The following is a 21,326-nucleotide window of genomic DNA, read 5'->3' on the forward strand; positions in this document are numbered from 1 at the left end:
TATGGTAGGAAAAAATAGAATTTGGCCTCAGATGGAGAGGATTTAAATCTCAGGTCTGACCAGCTGTGTAATCCCCAGCAAGTCAACGAAATAGGGAAACGAATAAACATACCTACAGATGGGCTTCTTGGGACGTTATTTTCTAACCGTAAAACTCTAAAAACATTTGTCATCCATACAACCTCACATCAAGAGTGAGCTCAATTTCCTGGTTGCCAGAATGAGCTTTCCCATAGAGACTTGAACTGAAGTATGAGTCTGTAGCATGACTATTGGGGGAGAGAATGTTCCAAACCTGGCCATGTAGAATGCAGATTTGCTTCAAGCCCATGTGCCTTTTGGAAAACAGAACCTCTTGTCCCATTTTCTAAGGGAAGTGACAACCAACTTTTTTTCCTCCCTTTTCAGTCTCTCGCTTCAGGGACCGATCTGGGAAGGTTTTCTGTTAACTCTGGTGGTTGCAAACGGAACAACCTGCACTGTCAGCTTACCTATCATTAGCCTTTTCCAGAATCTGCCATCAGTTTCTCTAAGGCAAGCTTGACTTCCTCCCAGAGGGGCAGAAAACTGTGGAGAGCATCCTTTTCATAACAATGCAAAAGAAGCGATTGTTTGCACTCACTCCCTTCCTGCCACACAGCACAGAGGAATAATGTATTGAAATGATTAACTGTCCCAACGGAAACTTGGGTTTCTCCTAACCTTTGAAAAAGTCTGAAGATTTATTGGTCTATTCTCCCCCTTCCTTTCTCTACCAACTTTTTTTTTTCTTATAAATTCAATATTTCCCAACTGCTTAAATACCAGGTCAAAAGTTAAGTACATTTCTAAGGCTTCATACAAGCTGATTGGCTCAGTAATCTCTAGGTTCAGAATATGATTTTTTTCATCCCCAAAACCTTCGATTAGGACAGAAAATACACATAGTTCTTCCAGTTGAAAAGAAAAGTCAAGTGAGTATTTTCAAGCCCTATCTTGATCCCCAACTTTGCCTGGGATCTCTTGTCCTGAACTGTAGCCCCCTGGTCTCTGATGGGAAATACTGATTCCTTCCTGATGGAATGACCCCAACATGACTCTCTAACATCTTCCTCAGCCCCTCCTGGTGAGAGTTCATCTTTCTGGGCACTGAGTGTATATGCCAGCCGGGTGCCGCGGGGAGGTGCAGCCCGCAGTGGTGACTGTCGGCGCTGCTTTGCAAAGATGGGAGTCTAGACAACGAGCAGACCAGGCACTGCTGTGAGCGAACCGTGCAGCCAACCGCAAAGCAGGTGGATTTAGCACGCATCTCACGCCGCAGCAAGCATTTCCCTGACCATGTTGTCTCACTTAAACCACACGGTGATCTGATGAGGAAGATACAGGTGAGGACTTGATCTCAGTTACCAAAGGGCCGTGCAAACCGAGGACTGTCGATATTACAAGTTCACAATCCTTGTCCAAAACTCTTGGGGCCAGGTAGGTTTCGGAATTCAGATTTTTTTTTTCCCAGAATTTAGAAGACAACACAGCATGATCACCTCTGAAGATTGGCATCTTTCCTCAGTGCTAGAAAGGTCTCAGTTATTGCTTACTCTTTGAATCTGTATTCTCTCCTTCTGGAACTCTAATGTGCCGTATTTTAAGCCTTCTTGCTCTATCATGCGTGGGTATAAGCCCTCATATTTGCCATCTTTTTGCCTCATTAAGCTGCATTCTGAGTAATTTACTTCCTTGTGTTTTCTGGGTCACTGTCTCTTCAGTATAATCCATTGTTTTACCAGTCCTTTGAATCTGTAATTTTCATTATTACATTTCTTTAACCTAAAATGTTCTAAAAAGAGGGACAAATAAAATCAGGCACGCCTGGGTGGCTCAGTTGGTCACGTATCTGACTTCGGCTCAGGTCATGGTCTCACGGTTCGCGGGTTCAAGCCCGCAGTCGGGCTCTGTGCTGACAGCTCGGAGCCTGGAGCCTGGAGCCTGCTTTGGATCCTGTGTCTCCCTCTCTCTCTCCCCTCCCCCACTCGCACTCTGTCTCTCTCAAAAATGAGTAAACATTAAATTTTTTTTTTAATTTGTGTAAAATAAATAAATAAAGTAATTGATTAAATTAAAAGTTCCATGGGGTCCTTGTTTGAAAACCCGCCTTGCCAACCTGATGGTGTGTGCCTTGCTCCTTAATTGTACTTCCGACATCTTCCTTCATTTCCTTAAAGTTAAACTTGTTTATTTTATATTCCGTTTCTGATGATTCTAATACCTGCATTCTGTACCTTTGCTTCTGCAGTCTGCTTATTCTCTCTCATGGTGGCTTGTTTCCTTGTGCCTTATGTAACCTTTGCTTGTGAGCTCCTGTCCCACGGGCGTTTATCTTTGTTTAGAATACGTTCCTCCACGAGCGATTCGTGTTTGCGGCTGCCAGTGGGCCGGGGTAGTGCTGCTTCAGTACTTTAAACTAAATTTCTACTGGGATTTTCTTCTGCAACATGTATGTGGCTCAGCGTGCTCAGAGAACACGTCTTCCTTTTCTTTTTTTTTATTCCACCAAGAATCAAGGAGGCCATGACACAAAAGACTTCTTTCAGTCCCTCCCTGTGGGCAGGTGTTATCCTAGTTCGCCCACTAAATGTGAACTAAGCTTAATTTGGGGTCTCCAATCTGACTCCACCCAGGCTTTGGTTGCTGTCCCCTGTCTGTGTGGGAGCCACTTCAATCCAGATATCCCCAGGGTGAATGCTGACATCAGCACTCCCTTTTTCCCCTAGATTAGAATTTTTTTTTTCATTATTTCTGGCCTCTGAACATGTATTTCTTGCCAGCTTAGCAAACCATTATTCATTTTTATATGCTGTTCAGCAATTTTAGGTGTTTTTGTACCAGGAAAGATTCCCAGATGTCTACTATATTGCCAAAAAGGAAGCCTCACTAATTTTTAAGTCACTGAACAATAATTTAATAATAAGTCAGGAAGAATAATGACCTCATCATGTTTTTGAAGCCTTTGAAGTTCTACTAGGAGTTTTCATGTTATTTCAAATCCTTAAAGAAGGAGCCAGGATAAAAGTGGGGCCCTAGAACTGGAAGGTCAGTGTGGTGTAAAGACAAGACCTTCGCCACCCCCCCGCAGGTGAGAGGCCGTGGAATGAGATGACTTGCGTGGCATCGTGGCTCTTTAGTCCCTCAGGATCCGCTGTAGCAGGACATTTACAAGAGGACAGAAGAGGATGACAGGTAAAGCCTTTGATGTGTGTGGTTGTTTCCTTATTTATTTGCTCAAATGTATTTGAATCCCTCATCCATTAGGTTCAACTTTTTCCAACAGTAGAAAGAGTTCCTCCAAGCCCACAATTCCTAGAGGCAACCAGGGCAGCCAGTTTCTCAGCCTGCTTCTGGAAATATTCCGCACCTACTCGAGTCGAAGGCTTTTTCATACGCACTTAGCGCACGCATCGTGTCGTGCCTTGTCTTTTTAAAACTTAGCAATATGTAAGAAATGTTCCATATCGATACGACTTACTTTTCTAACGGCTGCGTGGATGGTCATCGTATGGCTGAACCGTAATTGATTTAAACAACCTCCCCCCTCCCTTCTGGGAGACATGGGTGACTGTCAGACGCACGGAAGTGTGTCGATCCTGTGACCGCAGGCAAGTATTTCTGTAGAACAAACTCCTAAAGGCAGAATTCCTTCATCAAGGGGAGTGTACATTTCAATTATTGTGGATATCATCCAACTGCCCTCCAAACAAGCTGAGCCAGTTTGCAGGCCCAACAGCATCACAAGAGAATACTTACTTGCTTCTGAGAGCTCTTTTATAATCTACTTCAATCAATATGTTCTTACTCTCTTAATATGTTAACAGCTTGCCCAGCTAATTGAATTCATCCAGAAAGCCTATGAATGCACATCATATACATGCCTAGTATTATTGTGTATGACGTCTGTTATTGAATATAGGAATAGCTCTCAAAATTGCATTTAACTTAATATGTAAAAGTAACAGTGTTCTATTTCTAAATTCCTTTCTGATTTTAACTACCCTACTGATTGCTAGTCAATTGGAAATGGATCCTTAGACATTCAAGCTAGGTTTATACGCGTCCTCTTCCCCACCCCACCTCTGCACAAACTGAACCTCAGATATTAACAATCTGATAATATTGTAAAGTCCTATCCTCCCTAGCAGTCACTTCTTAGGAATTTATCATAAGAAAATAATTGAATATAAGACTTTTTAATGTTTGCGTAAAGGTTTTCATGGCAGCTTTGCAACGGTGAAAATCAGAAAGCACTAAATGACTAAATTCTATCAGGAAAACATTGGCTTAGGGCGCCTGGGTGGCTCAGTCGGTTGAGCGTCCGACTTCGGCTCAGGTCACGATCTCACAGTTCGTGGGTTCGAGCCCCGCGTCGGGCTCTGTGCTGACAGCTCAGAGCCTGGAGCCTGCTTTGAAGTCTGTGCCTCCCTCTCTGTCTCTCCCCCCTCCCCCACTCATGCTCTGTCTCTGTCTCTAAAAAATGAATAAACCTTAAAAAAAAATGTAAAGAAAGATGTTGGCTTTTTGGGCAGCCATAGAATATAAAACTACGCAGCTGTCACGAAAAGTGAAAAGGGTCTGTTTCATCTCAGTATGCCTACGTGCATAAAATGTCTTTATATTTTCTCGTCATCTCTACAGCATAGCCCCCTACACAGCAGCCTCTCTTGGTAATATCCCAGTACAAATCCATAACCCTTCAATTTGTCCACAGTCTCCTCTCAACAGGAGGACGTTGTCTTGTTCATTTGAAACTTCAAATTCATTTGTTTCAAAGCTGTCCTCTTAATCCCAGCGCAACGGCCATGGGGACTTGGGGGCCGAGTGTGTGCGCATGCGTGTCCCATGTGCCGGGGGACACCTACTCTCTCACACACTCCCCTGGCCCCGTGCCTACCCCTCTGGTGTTGGAGGGCAGTGTTGGAGGTGAGGGAGCGCGAGGAGTCTCCTGACTCGACTGCCGGGGAGAGTCTCTGTGGGTCGCACCACCCACACAGCGTGTCCACAGCCACTGCCGACTGCACGGGTGGGTGGGTCCCGGCAAACCTTGCCGCTGAGGGACTTGAGCCCAAGCGGGCCCACGGGCACCGGTCATTCCTTGTGAGACGTGGCCATACCCTCCGTCATCACCCAGCCGGTGGCTTCGCTCCATATTCTCTGATGCGAGCGCCTCCCGTGTCCATGCCGCGATGGTCTCAGATGAGTCCCCACCGCACATCCCAGCTGCCACCCAGCCTGGATCCAGCGAGGTGACAGAGATACCCATAACTCGCAGGGAACGGAACCTCAAAGGGGCAGTCGTTGCCCCTCTCCGGTGGCCACTCCCTTTTCCACTGCCTTCCCTTCCTTCCCTACATTGTCCTCAGCTCTAAGCTGGTAGCTTAGCATGAACAGGGGACAAGATACCAGCTTCTCCTTCTTACAGTCACCTACAAATTTTATGACCGGTTATACTGAGGGCCTCCTCCATAGATTCGAGGGAGAAAAATCTGGTAAGCATCCCTCCATCTGTCCTCCACCCACGGGACAGTAAGAGAAGAAAGACTATCTCCGAGGACACTGCACTCCCCACCCACCCACCCCCCGACACACACACAAGTGACCGGTGTAGTTCCAGTGCCCCCATAAGTGTAAACAGCCCACAGAGTTTACCCTCTCTAGCTCTTGGGAAACGTGGCATCTCATGCTAACAAGTAGGCCTTCTTCAGTTAGCCCTAAAGAATTTAACTTGGTTCTTAATAGGGCACAATCTAGGCTCTACTCTTACCATTATCTGGTTGAATCTGCACTCACTCAAGCCTGTTATGAAGGGATAGTGGACAACTGTCTATACTGAGAAGGAGAGACGTCCAGGGTACATGAAGGGGGAGACTCAGGCTCCTTAACACATGCCCAGGGTGATCCGAAATACATAGATTTTCATGCATCTAAATATGCACATGCATGTAAAAAGAGATCTGGAAGTTTATCTCAAGTGTTAGTAATGGTTATGGTGGAGATTATGGGCTGTTCTTGCCGATCTATCTACCTGTCCTTTAGTACCATATGAATTGTCTAAGAGAGCCAGCATAGATATAGAAGATGCCAGATCCATAAGGCGAAAGTCACTAATCAAAGAGAAAGCCTTTTAGAGACATAAAAGTCGACAGGATATCAAACTCAACACCCAAAAAACAAATAATCCAGTGAAGAAATGGGCAAAAGATATGAATACACAGTTTCCAAAGAAGACATCCAGATGGCTAATAGACACAAGAAAAAATGCTCAACCTCACTCATCATCAGGGAAATACAAATCAAAACCAAATGAGATACCGCCTCACACCTGTCAGAATGGCTAACATCAACAACTCAGGCAACAACAGATGTTGGCGAGGATGCGGAGAAAGAGGGTGTCTTTTGCATTGTTGGTGGCAGTGCAAGCGGGTGCGGCCACTCTGGAAAACAGTATGGAGGTTCCTCAAAAAACTAAAAACAGGACTACCCTACGACCCAGCAATTGCACTACTAGGCATTTATCCACGGGATACAGGTGTGCTGTTTCGAAGGGTCACATGCACCCCCACGTTTATAGCAGCACTATCAACAATAGCCAAAGTATGGAAAGAGCCCAAATGTCCATCGATGGATGAATGGATAAAGAAGATGTGGTATATATATACAATGGAGTATTCCTCGGCAATCAAAAAGAATGAAATCTTGCCATTTGCAACTACGTGGATGGAACTGGAGGGTATTATGCTAAGTGAAATTAGCCAGAGAAAGACAAAAATCCTATGACTTCACTCATCTGAGGACTTAAAGAGACAAAACAGATGAACATAAGGGAAGGGAAACAAAAATAATACAAAAACAGGGAAGGGGACAAAACATAAGACACTCTTAAATACAGAGAACAGAGGGTTTCTGGAGGGGCTGTGGGGGGGGGATGGGCTAAACGGGTAAGGGGCATTAGGGAGGGCACTTGTTGGGATGGAGCACTGGGTGTTATACACAGGGGATAAATCAATGGAACCTACTCCCGAAATCATTATCGCACTATATACTAACTAACTTGGGTGTAAATTAAAAATAAATAAAAATAAAAACAAAACAAAAAATAAAAGAAGAATCATTAATGTTTGTGGTGTTCTACTGTTTGGTTAATAAGTGTTGCCATTCCTTGGAAAAAAGAAGAAAAGTGGATCAGGAGCTATGCACACGAAACTGTCACTCATCCAAATAAGAAGGAAACTTGACCTTCACATAACAGGGGAAGAAAGTGGGGCTAGAGTCAGCCCTCATTACCCAACCGTTGACGAAGTCCTGTTACGTACAGTGCAGACCCGTGGAGGGGCTGGCATCCACTTCCCGTGAAGGGGCTTTGCCAGCAGAGGTAAGGAGGAGACCAGCCAGCATGTGGAAGAAAGTGGTCAAAGCCAGATGTCTCCTTACAGCATTTTCAAAGGAGGGAGAGAAAAATAAGAAGGGCCTAGATCATTCACACACCAGATAATCATTCTCTAAATGACTGATACTTAGCTAAATGCACTTCTTAAAGTCAGTTCTTCAAAACTGGCCTGGCCTTAGTTTTTATACAAGACAAACTGCATTTCCACATGGCTTTCAAATTCAGAAAGTTCAGGGGAAGGGTAATTACTATCGCAAACCTTCAACTCTCATAGCAGGCGGAGATTTAAGCAAATACTTTCCCACTGAAGTAGTTCACAAGCCAAAAGTCCAACTGTTATTATTGGGTGCAACATTTCCAACCTGCTTCCATGCTCAAAAAAAAAAAAAAAAAAGATTTTTCCAGAGATCTAAATTTAGTGAACCTGCAGCCATCAATGTTAGAATACATCTGTATACCATAATGCCAAGTTTTTAAAATATTTCTCACCTCCGTTCAAATATTAAAACTAGCATGGCACTTGTCAAAACATAAAAAGGTTTAAAAAAAAATACAAATGTTTAAGTGATGATATTTCTAGAAGGCAGTGCAGGGGCATGGAGCAAAGGCTCTGGGGTTTGTAATCCCATGTAGTTTTGTCTCGTCAGGTGTCTTAGTCAGCTGGGGTTGCCATGACAACATACGACAGCCTGGGCGGCTGAAACAACAGCAGTGTGTTTCCTCACAGTTCTGGAGACGGCGGGTCCAATATCAAGGTGCCAGCAAGGCTGACGTCTGGTGAGAGCTCCCCCCTCAGCCTTTCTCCCTGTGCCCTCACACGACCTGTGCCCCGTGCTCACGTGTGACGAGTGAGCTCACAGGCATCCCTTTTTGTAAGGACACTAATCGGTTCAGGCCCGACTCTGACGACCGCACTTCACCTTCATCACTTCCTTACTCCACATACTGCCCCGTGGGGGGCTAGGACTTCAACGCATGAATTTGGGGGGGCATATATATTCAGTTCATAACATCAGATATGTGACTGAGAAGTCATTTAACCCCTCTAAGCCTCAATGTTTCCACTGGTAAAAAGGAGACCATACCCAGAATTTTGTTGTGAATATTAATTAGGTAAGCCGTGCAAAGCGCATTACATTAATATTCACAACAGAATTCCGGGTATGATCTTTTCACCAGCGGAAACATTGAGGCTTAGAGGGGTTAAATAACTTCTGGGGAAGAAGCTGATAAATGTGAACCAATCTAATGCCACTATTACTGTGCTATTTATTTTACTTTTTATTTTTTAAGTGCTTATTTATTTTTGAGAGAGAGAGAGAAAATGTGGGGGAGGGGCGGAGAGAGAGGGAGACAGAGGGTCTGATGCAGGCTCTGTGCTGATGGCAGAGAGCCCGATGCGGGGCTCGAACTCACAAGCCACCAGATCGTGACCTGAGCCAAAGTCAGTGATTAATCAAATGAGCCCCCAGGCACCCCTTTATTTTACTCTTTAAAAAACAGGTGTTGGGGCACGGGGGTGGCTCAGTTGTTCAAGCACCGACTTCGGCTCAGGTCATGATCTCATGATTTCGTGAGTTTGAGCCCCACATCGGGCCCTGTGCTGCTAAGGATTTTCTCTCTCTCTCTCTCTCTCTCTCTCCCCGTCCCCCCACTCACACTGTCTCTGTCTCTCTCAAAATAAATTAAAAAAAAAATTTAAAACTAGGTGTTTTTGTTTGGAGGAAAGGAGACAAAACGCAAAACACTATTCTTCCGGTGGCTTCATTTTTAAGTGGGTTATTTGAGAGCCTTCTTTGGCTTAGAAGTTCAAGACCTCAGGCTCCCACGTGCTTCGGGTACACCTCGTGAAGAGCCGGGAAGTAAATGACCACAGCCACGACCTCAAGCTCACATCAGTGGCCCACACCAGCCGGGCTCCTTCCTCAGGGCTCTCTCGACAGTCACTTTGGTGAATTGTCACGTCTGCGTCTCACCGGCTTTCCAGATGTGAACCATCAGCGGAAACTCCTGAAATGCCTTCCTTGGCCATTTCCTCACGTTCCCACCCACTATTTTCCCGGTTTAAATGCAGTGGGGTTTGGAGATACTGCTGTGTGTGTGTGTGTGTGTGTGTGTGTGTGTGTGCGCTTGTGAGACAGGGGTTGGGGGAGGTTTCTGATGGGACATCCATAAACTAAGTTTCCAGAATTGAGTGTGTCCGAGGTTAGCTGCCCTAGTGGAGCACACAGGAATGGAGACTTGGGAGCGAGGAGGGGGGTCGGGGGTGAAGCTCCTGGAGATATGGAAGCACAGCCCCAGCCCCTCTGTGTCCTCTTTCAGGTGGCCCGGCTTACCGCAAACTCGAGGTGGACGGGCTTGTCTTCAGGGAAGGGCAGGTTGTCGGACAAGGATTCCAGTCCTCGTTTCAGAGCCTGGGACTTCGTGCTGGAAGTGCTTCAGGCTGCAAAACAGACACGTTCTGCTCTAAATGCACACATCCTTCCAGCAACGTGATGGGGGAATTCGGTAGTACGTAGTGAGGCTCGGATGGCCCTGAGCCGAACCCAGCGACAGGGACCTGTCATAAAAGCAAGGGGACCAGCCCATCCATGCACGGCGTCGGGCTGAGGAGGGAACAGTGATTCCGAGCCCATGAGGTGAGACAGCCTTCCCTCCCAGAAGCAGGCTTACTCCCTGGACTAGGGCTGAGGGAACGTGACTGCGATGGTGACACCACAGGCGGGGCCGCACCTGCTGAGGGGCAGAGGGGAGCAGGAGACAGGTCCCCAACCCCAGGGACCACGGTGGCTGTGAAGGTTCTGTGCCAGCGGCCATGGGAAGAGCCGGAGTGGTACCCGAAGCCCCGGTCACATTACCTGGGACACCAATGAGGCGGTGCTCACACAGGCATATGGCGGTCATCCTTGGGCCTCGAGGTGGGGGTTCTGACTCCGGTTCCCCTCACAAACCCAGGGGTGGAAACTTGGTACCTACCCCAGGCACTCTGACGAAAGGTGGGACAGCGGATGAGTCTCCAGAAAAAACCTCCAGAAAAAATTGCTTTGCTCTCGCCCCGTACTGAGTAACCCAAACTCAATGCACGTGAAGCCCTGTGTACGCATTTAGTCAACGAACACTTAAGGTGCTGAACACCCGTCACACAGGACCTGTGCCATGTACCGGAGGTGCTGCGATAAAGAACGCACAGTCCCCCGGGCAGCTAGTGGAGGGCCGGGGGCGCCATAGGTTAACAAGGTCATCAGTGGGAAGAATATCAGGTCAGAGGACAGAAGGGCAAGGACAAATGAAGGTCACCTTCTGCACCTTCTGCCACCACATCCAACCACGACGATCTTCAGAGAGCACCGGCCACCGCCTCCCTTTGGCCTTCCACATCTGGTGCCAATTGCCCTTTCGACCAACTCCAGCTCGAGAGCACGCCGGGAAGGGGGCTCTGGGAAATGTACCCCCCGCTTAGCCACCACAGGCCTCAACAGAATCTCTCCGTCAGCCCCAGTCACACTAGCTGATGTTCTGGGGGGAAATAAGGCTTCTCAACCCAGCATCTGACAAACACCTACGTTAGCGTTCCATACGAACTCGCGACACGGTTTGGGGGGTCACTTCACCCTAAATACCGTGATTGAGCTGAGACAGCCACAAAACATTTGCTGTCACTCACAACCGCCTGTAAGTTAGAACCTATAGACATAAAAAGCATGGAAACAAGTTCGGGGCTCAGTGGGTTAAGCATCTGACTTCGGCTCAGCTCATGATCTCACGGTTTGTGGGTTCAAGCCCCGCGTTGGGCTCTGGGTTGAAAGCTCAGAGCCTGGACCCTGCTTCAGATTCTGTGTCTCCCTCTCTCTCTGCCCCTCCCCTGCTCGCACTGTCTCTCTCTCTCTCTGTCTCTCAAAAATAAGTAAACGTTAAAAAAAAAAATTAAAGTCTTCCCCAAAAGGGCCTCACTGACCCCGGAGTCAGCTTCCTGAATTTGAATCTCAGCTCCCACATTTACCTATCAGTAGTAAAAACAAAACAAAACGAAACAAAATACTGAAGCTACTTAATCTTTCCGAGATTTGGTGTCCTCAAAAATACAATGTGAAATGATAACAGTACCCGCTCAGGGAACTTTTGGCAAGATTTGTAGAACGTGATTGGAACAATTCCTGGCATATCGAAGGCCCCGCCATGTTGGTGGCAGGAGGCCTCAGACATCAGTGCCTCCACACCCAAGACTACAGGTGCAGAAGCACAGCCATGAACCCGGCATGCCTCTCCAGAGAGCAGTCTGCTGAGGGACGCTAGTGACTAATCACTTGGTTACAACGTGAAAATGCCAGCAATGGGGGGAGATGGCTGGCAGAGAGTGCTTAGGAGTACAGAGCAAAGGTCCTTGTGGGGGGCGCTCGTGGCTCCCCTCAAGAGGCATCCTCAGTTGAGACCTGAAGGGCTAAGAGTGGGCCAGTTAAACGGGTGTTGTGGTGCAGGTGGGACAAGGGGATGATGAGACGGTCATTGGAGGAATACAGGAGGTCAAGGGAGGGTTTTTTTTCATTGGGGGGTGGGCTCCTGGGCGGCTCAGTTGGCTAAGCCTCTGACTTCGGCTCAGGTCACGATCTCAAGGTCCGTGCGTTGGAGCCCCGCGTCGGGCTCTGGGCTGACAGCTCAGAGCCCGGAGCTGCTTCGGATTCTGTGCCTCCCTCTCTCTCTGACCCTCCCCCGCTCACGCTCTGTCTCTGTCTCAAAAATAAATAAACATTAAAAAAATTTTCAAAAAGACTGAGATCTTGCCCTTTGCAACAATATGGATGAAGTGAGAGAGTGTAAGAAGTGAAATAAGTCAAAGACAAATACCATTTGATTTCGTGCATTTGTGGAATTTAAGAAACAAAACGAACGAGCAAAGGCAAACAAAAGAGAAAGAGAGAGACAGAGAGGCAAACCAAGAAACAGAGCCTTAACTATACAGAACCAACTGGTGGTTACCAGAAGGGAGGGCGTGGGATGGGGGAAACAGGCGATGGGGCGAAAGAGTGCCCTTACTGTGATGAGCACTGAGTGACGTACAGAGGGGTTGAGTCACTATGTTGTGCACCTGAAACTAACATGACACGGTATGCTAACCACACGGGAACTAAAATTTAAGAACTTATACAAAATAAAGCAAAATGTGAGTAAAACGACCGGCTGGGCAAGCGCTGTTGAGGAAGAAGTGGGGTCCTCATACGCTGCTAGTGGGAATGTGAGACGCAGCCACTTTGGAAAACAGCTAAACCTATGGGGCGCCCGGGTGTTCGGTCGATTAAGCGTCCAACTCTTGATTTTTGCTCAGGGCGTGATCTTGTGGCTGTGAGGTCGAGCCCCACGTGAGGACAGTGCAAAGCCTGCTTGGGATTCTCTCTCTCTCTCTCTCTCTCTCTCTCTCTCTCTCTCTCTCTCTCAAAATAAATAAATAAATATTTTTTAAAAGGTTAAACATATACGTACCCTATCACCTAGCCACTCCACTCTTAGGTATCTATCCAAGAGAAAAGAAAGCTCAAGTCCTGCAAAGACTGAACCACGAATGTGCACAGCAGTTTTATTTGTAAGAGCCCCAAACTGGAAACAACAACTAAACGTCCATCTACAGATGAATAGACAAACTGTGGCATGGTCATACAATGGAACAAACACGTAACAATGTGAATGAATCTCAAAATAGTCAAGCGGAGCGAAAGAAGACAGGCAAAAAGAAGAATATACATTGTGTGATTCCCTTTATAGAAAACTCTAGAAAATGCAGCTAATCTATAGTGATGGAAAGAAGATAAGCAGTTGTCTGAGATTGAGGGTGGGAGGGACGGGAGGAAGGAATTACAAAGGAGCATAAGGAAACTTTTGAGAGTAATGGATGTGTTCGTTATCTTGATTGTGGTGACGATTTCACAGGTTACACACATGTCAAAACATATCAGGTTGTGTGATTTAAATATGTATAATTTATTATATGGCAATTGTGCCTCAATTAGACTGTTATTATATAAATATACATATATGTATAATCTGTCTCTCTCTATATATGTATGTATATGTATATGTATATGTATATGTAAAATATATCATTTCTCCCTCGTGTTGCCAGCCCCCTACCATTCTGTCCTAGATCTCTGTCTAATCTCTCTCTCTATCTCATTGATATATATATATATATATGTATATATATATATATATATATATGTATATATATATATATGGTATATACATATATCAGTGTTTTTCAAATTGATTTGACTACGATCCTTTTTCTCTGCTCACCTGTTACCCTAGTTTGCAGGAAAATGGCATATGCAGAGACAGACCTAGGACTGATCCTGGCGTCACTCTCTTGTTGGCTGTATGCCTCTCGGTAAGTGAAGCCTCAGTTTTCTTGTCTGCAAAATGGAGCTGTGGTCCGGATTTAAGTAGTGAATTTCAAACGCCTGCCACATCGTAGGTTCTTAAAACCACCCCAGAAATCAAGCCCGCCATATTTACAGGTTTCCCCAGTTGCATTAGCTTTATTTCCAACTAAAGAAACCAGCATTCAGTCATCTTGAGTCCAAAAGTCCAAGGGGAAAGATGTTGAGATGCTTAGCATTTGCGGGCCCATCTGCTCTGCATTAACGGGTCTTCCTCTGTTTATTATTCCTGGTGTTAAGTCTCCTCCAATTCTTGTGTGAAAAGTTCGGACACACAATAACCTCTTTATCACATTTTCAAATTCTGGGCTTGTTCTGGAAAGCTTGCACCTTTTTCTTGTTGCCATTGTTTTCATGGGGATTCAGATTTCCGAAAGAGACATTTGGAGCACTCGCCTGGAAGCATTTATGTGTAAGCTGGATACAGACAAATATCATCAAAGAACGAAAGTGGGATGTCAGAGGAATCAGAGCCGCCCTACGTGGGCTCTGTGCTGTTCGTTGAGGCTCAGGCTGGTGGTCGGGATCCAGGGCTGCTTAGCCCCCTCCCTCGGCCCCTCTCCTTTGGGGGTAGAAATTGAACAGTGCCAAAGAGATAAACAGAAACACGGCAATGTTAGGGTATAGAATAAAAAGTGCACGTAACTATAAAGATAAACATATCATAACAACGATATTGGTTGCCATTCATTGGCTATTAATTGTGGTCCATGCTTTACAAATGCTATTTTTTTTTTTAAGTAATCTCTACACCGATTCGGGACTCAAACTCACGACCCCAAGATCAGGAGTCGCATGCTCTACACACTGAGCCAGCCAGGCACACCTAAATGCTATTTTATGTAAACCTCAAAACAAGCCTGTGAGTTAAGTATGGAACCAGGGAGGACTCGTTCAGTCACAAGTGACAGGAAATTCACCTTAAAGTGACTCATAATATAAAGGAGTTTTTTTTATTGGGTATGTCAGTTAAAAACCTAGCTTTAACCTTGGCTTCAAGTGAGATTGGACCCAGTAGCTCCAGATGTCTCCAAAGGCTCATATTCTCTCCCTCTCCTCTCTCCTTCTTCTTGGCTTTCTCTCTGGGCTTCACGAAGTCAGTCCGGAAGTGCCAAGCTTTCTCATGGTGGCAAAATGGCTGCGGTTGTTCCAGACCTCACACCTTTACACCACATCACTCAGAGAAAGAGAGAGCAAGCCCTAGAATTTACTCTCTCACGCTGGTCCCACACAAGTCGTGTGTCTGTCCCCGAACAGATCACTGTGGCGGCGGAGACCAAAAGAAGAGCTGAGGGACAGCAGGTGGCTGGATTAAGACCTTGAGGGTCATGGAGGGGCCCATGCCCAGGAACGAGGGGTGGGGGCGGTCCCAACCAAAGCCCCAGGCTGAGAAATTGGAAGAAGTGGTTTTTCAAAGGACAATGGAAATGAAATTGATACGAAAAGGGGAAATGAATGGTGGGGACACACTTACAAGTGTCTATTCTAGTTTCAAAAATTTAGGGGAAAAAAAATCCCTATGACAGATGCTGTGGATGCTCGCCCCGCCCCTGCCTGCCCCTGACCCGCCTACAACTGTGACGGACCATTCCCCTTCCTGGGGACCGGGTGTACCTCCCTGCTTCTCCCCCTGAAGACTTTTCCCAGCACTGGAAGCTTGTTCGGCCCACGCGCAAGGCTGCCTGGGCGTGCCAGAGGTTTAATGCAAACTGAAGCCGACAAGGGACAGGAGCTGGGGACAAATGCTCCAGGTTTTTGCTTTTAATCTCTGGGTGGAAAATCTCTGGGGCTGGTTTGGCAGGGCTTCTCAGAGGGTCTCAGAAGTGTCGACCCCCAGGTCAGAGCAGCAATGAGCTGATTAATGCATCCCTTACTGCGTTTGCCCCCTTCCTTGTCTGTCTTCCCCCAACCCTCTCTCTTGTGCGCCTTGGGGTCACCTCCCAATGAAGAACTGGCACCAAAGTCCTTGTCTCACCGTCTGCTTTCAGTGGAACCCAAACTCACACTCTCCCTGCCTTCATGAACTCACATTCTGATGGCAGAGGGAGACAGATAATAACACATTTAAAAACAATTTTTTTTTAACATTTATTTTTGAGACAGGGAGAGACAGAGCATGAACGGGCGAGGGTCAGAGAGAGAGGGAGACACAGAATCCGAAACAGGCTCCAGGCTCTGAGCTGTCAGCACAGAGCCTGACAACGGGGCTCGAACTCACGGACCGCGAGATCATGACCTGAGCCGAAGTTGGATGCTCAACCGACTGGGCCACCCAGGCACCCCTAACACATTTTTTTAAATTGTTAAAATGTTTATTTTATTTTTATTAACAACTCAGGCAACAACAGATGTTGGCGAGGATGTGGAGAAAGAGGATGTCTTTTGCATTGTTGGTGGCAATGCAAGCTGGTGCGGCCACTCTGGAAAACAGTATGGAGGTTCCTCAAAAAACTAAAAATAGAATCACCCTACGACCCAGCAATTAAAATACTAGGCATTTATCCAAGGGATACAGATGTGCTCTTTTGAAGGGACACATGCACCCCCATGTTGATAGCAGCACTATCCACAATAGCCAAAGTGTGGAAAGAGCCCAAATGTCCATCAATGGATGAATGGATAAAGAAGATGTGGTATATATATACAATGGAGTATTCCTCGGCAATCAAAAAGAATGAAATCTTGCCATTTGCAACTATGTGGATGGAACTGGAGGGTATTATGAAAAGGAAATTAGAAACTCAGAGAAAGACAAAAATCATATGACTTCACTCATATGAGGACTTTAAAAGACAAAACAGATGAATATAAGGGAAGGGAAACAAAATAATATAAAAACAGGGAGGGGGACAAAACAGAAGAGACTCTTAAATATGGAGAACAAACAGAGGGCTACTGGAGGGGTTGTGGGAAGGGGGATGGGCTCAATGGGTAAGGGGCGTTAAGGAATCTACTCCTGAAATCATTGTTGCACTATATGCTAACTAATTTGGATGTAAATTTTAATTTTTTTTAACGTTTATTTATTTTTGAGACAGAGAGAGACAGAGCATGAACGGGGGAGGGTCAGAGAGAGAGGGAGACACAGAATCTGAAGCAGGCTCCAGGCTCTGAGCTGTCAGCGCAGAGCCTGACGTGGGGCTCGAACTCGCGGACCGCGAGATCATGACCTGAGCCGAAGTCGGACGCTGAACCGACTGAGCCACCCAGGCGCCCCTGGATGTAAATTTTAAAAAATAAAAAATAAAATTTAAAAAATACATAAAAAAAAAAACCATCTACAAATCCTTAAATAAATAAATAAATAAATAAATAAATAAAATGTTTATTTTATTTTTGAGAGAGAGAGACAGAACATAAGACGGGGAGGGGCAGAGAGAGAGAGGGAGATACAGAATCCAAAGCAGGCTCCAGGCTCTGAGCTGTTAGCACAGAGCCTGACGCGGGGCTTGAACTCACAGACCATGAGATCATGACCTGAGCCAAGGTCGGACGCTTAACTGACTGAGCCACCCAGGCGCCCCTAATTTTCTTAAAATGTCTATTTATTTTGAGAGAGAGAGAGAGAGAGAGAACGAGCAGGGAAGGGGCAGAGAGAGACAGAGACACAGAATCCAAAGCAGGTTCCAGGCTCTGAGCTGTCAGCACGGAGCCAGACGTGGGGCTTGAACTCATGAGCCCTGAGATCATTAGCTGGGCGGATGATGCTCTGGTGCCCCGGAGGGAGAGAGATAACAGAATACCTGAGCAAACTCTAGAATGTTCAATGGAGATGGTCTTTGTGGAGAAATACAAAGCAGGGAAGAGGGTAAGGGATTCGAGGGCTGTGGAGCTCTTTTATACAGGGCCCAGGAAGGCTTGGATCAGGGGTGCCTGGGGGGCTCAGTCAGTTAAGCATCCGACTCTTGATTTCGGCTCAGGTCATGATCTCAGGGTTCATGAGATTGAGCCCCACACGGGGCTCCATGCTGACAGCACAGAGCCTGCTTGGGATTCTCTCTCTCCCTCCCTCCCTCCCTCCCTCTCTCTCTCTCCCCCCCCGCCCCTCCCCCCACAAAATAAACAAATAAACCTTTTAAAAAAGGAAGGCCTAGAGGAGAAGGTGACATGTGAATCAAGACCTAAAGAAGCCTATCAGGTCAAGCTGCCGTATCTGAGTTAACAAGCGACCTCCAGATCGTAGCGGCTTAGAGGTCCATTGCCCTCATGTGCCTGCTCTAGATCAGCAAGGACTTTGCTCCACACGCTTTCACTTAGTAGCCGGCTGAGGAGACACTGCTGGTCTCTATCCCTATATATGTATATTTTTGCCAAGTGTCTGGGTGGTAGAGAGCCAAAAATGGTTGGAGGACAAACCTAATAACACATCGTCCATCTTTCTGATTGTCAAATATTCAGGCAAAAGATACTCACCCTCTCCCCGATGGGGGTGGGGGGGGATGTCAATCATAGCATCAAACTCAAAGTCCATCTAGAGGTAACTTCTCTGCATCAAGTGTATTATGGTTCCTCTTGACCCAGAGACCTATGAACCAAAAAGACACATTGTCTGAACCCACCAGGCCATACATGTCTAGCTTTCCACACGAATTATAAAGCATAGTAAAAAGGCAAATTACACAATTTGAAGACACAGGGTGACCATCAGAACTAGAGTCAGATGTGGCAGCGATATTGGAATGATCAGACCCGGAGTTTAAGTAACTCTGATTATTATGCTAAGGGCTCTAATGGAAAAAGTAGACGGCAAATGAGTATAGATGGGGAATGTAAGCACAGAGATGGAAATTCTAAGAAATAACTTTTTTAAATGCTAGAGACCCAAAATACTGTGACAGGAATGAAGAATATGCCTCTGTGGGGCTCATTCAGTGGACAGGACGCGGCTGAGGAGAGACTCTGTGAGCTTGAGGCTACGTCAATGAATATCTCCAAAACTGGAAAGCAAAGAGAACCAAGATGGGGAAAACATGGACGGGGTCCCCAGGAACCGTGGCACAACTACGACATGTGTAACATATGCATACTGGGAACACCAGAAGAAGAGAGAAAGGGACGCAAGAAATAGTTGAAGCAGTAATGACTGATATGTCCCCCCACCACGCCCCCCCCCACCAAATTTACATCACATACCAAACCACGGATCCAGGAAGCTCAGAGAACGCGAGGCAGGATAGATGCTCCAACCTCTACACCCAGGCATATCATATTCAAACTGCAGACAATCAAAATAAAGAAATTAATGCGTCCACTATTGTGGCTGGAGACCTCAACACCCCCTTATCAGAAACGGACAGATCCTGCAGGCAGGAAATTGGTAAGGACACATGGGACCGCACAGCACCAAGAGGCCAACTCCGAAAGGGAACAACAGAAGAAACAGAGCAGGCCCTGCTCGGCAACAATTCTGAGATCTCAGGATCTCAGGATCGGCCGAGGCCAGGGCGTCCCACCCCGGAGGCAGGGAGTGCTCCCTGAGTGGGTCCCGTTCTGCTCCCTGGCATATTGGGGGTTTGTATCCCCCAGCTCCCTGCTCTGGGACACTCTTCTTTCTCCATTATCCTCCTTGGCCGCGTCTGAATTGGGCATTGGCGAATACGTCCTCCCCGGGGGCTGCACCAGGACACAGATCCCGCACAACTTCCCAGATTCTGTCGATGGCTTCCTCCCACCGCCCAAAAAATCTACCCTGAAGATACCCTTCCAAAGCATGAAACAACATACACACTGAGTCATTAATGACAGCCATGTTTGTAATAACAAAAAGCTGGGAACAACTCAAATGCTCATCAGTAGGGGTCTGGTGGGATGCAGCTGGGGAAAGAATGAGGAAGTTCTGGGAGCTGGAGTGAACTCGAGGAGACACTGTCAGATGAGAGAAGGTACCGAACAATGCGTCTAGTATGCCAACTTGTTTGGGAAAGGGGGGAAACCAATGCTTCGGCTTATTTTTGCCAGAAGAAACACTGACAATGGGGTAAAGAATAGAGGGAGGGCAGCGGGACCCCTGCAAGGGCGCCTGCTTAATATTGTTTTGACACTGAACCGTGAAGTGCGTTACATATTCAACAAGACAGTTGAAACAGAAAGGGAAACATGAAAACCCCCGGATCGATGCTAGTAATAGGAGGGCTCAGGGACCATGAGATGTGGTGTGCACAAAACAGAGGAATGCACATGCGAAAGTGGAAAGACGACACTACGTTTTGCTGACATGGGGGCGGCAGTTGCGGGGGGGGGTGCAGGTTTGGAAGGACAGTCAGGACCCAGTCTTGGATGCGCGAACTTGGAGATGCTCTCTAAGCATCCAGGCGGAGACACTGAACAGACGCTTTGTGTGAGTCTGGGGACCGGGGAAGGCGGTCAAGCTGCAGATATGAATATGAGCGTCACGGGCTTGGAGCTGGTGCTTCAAGCCACGAGACAGGATGAGATCACCGAGGGGATGTAGATAAGAAAGAGGAAAGGCCTGGGGCCTGAACCTTAGGGCCCTAAGTCATCGGGGTCGGGGGGAAATGAGGATGTGCCAGCCAGTGGGGAGGGAAGCAGGAGCCGGGCACTCAGGAAGCCAAGCGAGGGGAGGGTTTCTCAGAGGAGAAAGGGGCCCCCCTGGAGGTTCAGATGGAGACCTCCGGAGATCACTGGTCGGAGAAGCTGAGCAGGCAGAGAGCAGCTTCCGAGGAGGGTGAGGGGCCCTGACCAGTATGGTTAACATACAGTTCTGTGTTAGTTTCGGGTGCACAGTGATCTCTTTCTGAGGCGTCGTCTAAAGAGGAGTCGAGAAATGGGGTCACAGGTGGGGGGGGGCGGTGTGGAGCCTGGACAGCAGTGCGTTTAAGATAAGAGCCATAAAGCCCATCTGTCCGCGACGGTAGAGATAGAGAGAGAAACATGACGGCAAGAGAGAGGCATGATTATACAATTTATAAGGCGAAGGAAATGACACTTTGGGACGCGGCTCCTGGAGGCTGGGACAGTGACTTGCCGGGGTCACCCAGCAGGACGTGCCCCCCACCTCCAAGCCCACCGTGCTCCCCAGTGCGGGGCTCTGGCTCTGCCCATAAATGGCCACAGACCCGGGAGCAGCCTCTGCCCCGGCCGCCGGGAGACAGCGAAGGCGAAACCACCTCCATTAATCAGTGCGCGGGATTAGATAGGAGCGTCTGAAGCCCTGCCAACAAGTCCGGCCGACAGCTGACCGGGCAAGTCAGGAGGCTCTTGAGCACAAGCATGCCTCCGAGAGCTTCCACGAAGCCTATCAGAGAGAGGTCACATGGCTCACATACACGGCCGCGGGGCCCAAGGTCACAGGAGACACGACCCCCACAGAACCCGCCACCCGCTGCGATCGGAGCCGCGCGCCGAGGACCTGTGAAAACCAGAAAACGCACTGGCCTGTGGATGAAGAGGCCTCTCTCCCCTTTCTCGCTCACACCTGTGGGATCTGTCCACTGGCCCCCCGTGGTACATTATAAAAATGGCCAGTT

The 21,326-nt window shown here is 47.3% G+C and overlaps 1 protein-coding gene across 8 annotated transcripts in view; it reads right to left on the reverse strand.

Annotated features, from left to right (window-relative positions):
- ITGA9 (integrin subunit alpha 9) overlaps nucleotides 1-21,326 on the reverse strand; it is a 400,223-nt gene that overhangs the window by 364,451 nt on the left and 14,446 nt on the right. For 6 of the 8 annotated variants that reach the window (XM_042956925.1, XM_042956924.1, XM_042956923.1 and 3 more), the window contains 3 exons: nucleotides 18,973-19,054; nucleotides 18,253-18,364; nucleotides 9,748-9,854 (listed from right to left, as the gene is read on the reverse strand). The gene's annotated coding sequence lies outside the window, so the exon portion shown is untranslated. The remainder of the gene's footprint in view (nucleotides 1-9,747; nucleotides 9,855-18,252; nucleotides 18,365-18,972; nucleotides 19,055-21,326) is intronic. The other 2 variants (XM_042956927.1, XM_042956930.1) reach the window with 1 other exon arrangement.

Source organism: Panthera tigris, chromosome C2 (assembly GCF_018350195.1).
Source record: "Panthera tigris isolate Pti1 chromosome C2, P.tigris_Pti1_mat1.1, whole genome shotgun sequence".
Lineage (NCBI taxonomy): Eukaryota > Metazoa > Chordata > Mammalia > Carnivora > Felidae > Panthera > Panthera tigris.